Genomic DNA, 2190 nt, shown 5'->3' with positions numbered 1-2190 from the left:
TTCTCTTTCTCTGCCTCTCTTTTGTGTCTTCTCCCTTCCTCCCTCCCTTCCTTTCTTTCTTCCTTTCCTTTTTTCCTTTCTTTCACAGGATCTGGCTCTGTTGCCCCGGCTGGAATGCAGTGGTGCAGTAATCTCAGCTCACTGCAACTTCTGCCTCCTGGGCTCAAGCGATCCTCCCGCCTCAACCTCCCAAGTAGCTGGAACTACAGGCATCAGCCACCACACCCGGCTAATTTTTTTGTATTTTTGGGGGTCCAGCTCTTGCTATGTTGCCCAGGCTGGTCTTGAACTCCTGGGTTCAAGAAATCTGCCCACCTCCTCCTCTCAGAGTGCTGGGATTACAGGTGTTTCAGAGTTGTAAGGAGCAGGGTGCTGGGAACAGCCAGGAGCTTCCTGAACACTGCTTCTCAGTCAGTGGGGCCCTGGCTCTGGGCCACAACACGCACCCAGTGGAGAACAGACGAGGGTGGCTCCATGCAGTGCAGCCACTGCCCAGGGCTGGCAGGGGGCATGGGACAGCGGATGGGTCTAGGGAGAGCCCTTGGCTGGGGGTGTCAGGTTTGGGTGTTCCAGTGTCTCCTGGAGTCTCCTCTGGCACCCCTCGAGGGGATGTTGTTCTGAGTGCCCTGACAGAGGAGGGGGCTGGAGGTGGGGACAACAGGCCTCAGGTCACCCCTGGCCAAGGGTGCTCAAGAGAGAGCACTGGGCAGGGAGTTGGTCCTCCTGGCTCCAGGCGTCCCTGCCCACTTGCTGTGATCTTGGACAAGTACTCCACAACCTCTGGGCCTCAGTCTCCCAGCTGAGCTGGATCAAGGCCAGCAGTGGGCACATACATCAGGGGTCCCAGGAGGGCTGCCAGGTGAGGGGTGAGGTGTGGCTCAGATCCAGTCTGGATCCCTGGAGTGCTGCTGGGGTGCTCTGGAGTGCCCCGTAAATGACCTTCTGCATCATTTAGGTAGGGTCTGGAAAGCTGGAGTTTTTTTTTTTTTTTTTTGAGACAGAGTTTCACTCATGTTACCCAGGCTGGAGTGCAATGGCGCGATCTCGGCTCACCACAACCTCCACCTCCTGGGTTCAGGCAATTCTCCTGCCTCAGCCTCCTGAGTAGCTGGGATTACAGGCACGCGCCACCATGCCCAGCTAATTTTTTGTATTTTTAGTAGAGACGGGGTTTCACCATGTTGACCAGGATGGTCACGATCTCTTGACCTCGTGATCCACCCGCCTCGGCCTCCCAAAGTGCTGGGATTACAGGCTTGAGCCACCGCACCCGGCCAAAGCTGGAGTTTTAAGACATTCCTGGCGATCCTGGTGCCCAGCAGCTGGAATCCCTGGCCCAGCAGCAGCTCACCTGTGGGGAGCATGTGTCCCCGGAGCAGGGAGGCACGGGCCCCTGCAATGCCACACTCAGCTGTAGGGCCCGTTTGGTGCCTATAAATCTGTTGTCCAATTGACAAAAAACTCACTGAGGACCAGAGGCTGCACCCTTAGCACCGTGGAGGCGCCGACATCAGCAAGGCCGCCACATGTGAAGCAAAGGCGCAAAGCCCGGGAGCCTCCTGATGAGTCAAAAACATCCAGGAGAAAGGGAGCCGTGTGTCCCCAGTCCACAGATGAGGGCAGGATGGAGATGTGGAGAAACAGCGACCCTCGCCACGGGCAGTGCGGGAACCCAGCTTCTGCCCCGTGGCTGGGTCAATGTGCAGAGGGGCGGGCTCCCTGCATGTCGGTGCACCGGCTGAATGCAAAGCCTAGCTCTTGTTAAACATTTAATCTCTGAAGGCCATTTAAAAGAAGAAATGAACGAAGCTGCCATGGAGGCCAGCCTGCACGAAGGCCCCCAGCAACCCCTGCCTCTGGGTGGCCACGGCATGCAGCCCCGTTCCACCCGGGGTACCCCGGAATAGGATGAAGCTGCAGACATCCCTTCTGAGTGGGCAGCGGAAGACGCCACGGCTTCATCTCCGTTGCTGGCCTTGTTCCAGGGAAGCAGTCGCCACGTTGGGAGTGGCTCTACCTGTGGGGGGAGCCGGTTCTCCAGCCCACAGCCCGCAGACCCTTCCTCCTCACGCCCCACTTCCGATGACTGCAGCTGGACTCAGCACTTCTGGGGCCCTCCTGAGTCAACCCGAGGTGGAGCCACCGCACGCACGCGCTCCCGACGAGACGCGGAGAGACGAGGGCGCACGC

This window comes from Sapajus apella, unplaced genomic scaffold (assembly GCF_009761245.1).
Source record: "Sapajus apella isolate SASKATOON/1434 unplaced genomic scaffold, GSC_monkey_1.0 scaffold10, whole genome shotgun sequence".
NCBI lineage: Eukaryota > Metazoa > Chordata > Mammalia > Primates > Cebidae > Sapajus > Sapajus apella.
Note: the sequence above shows the minus strand (reverse complement) of the source record.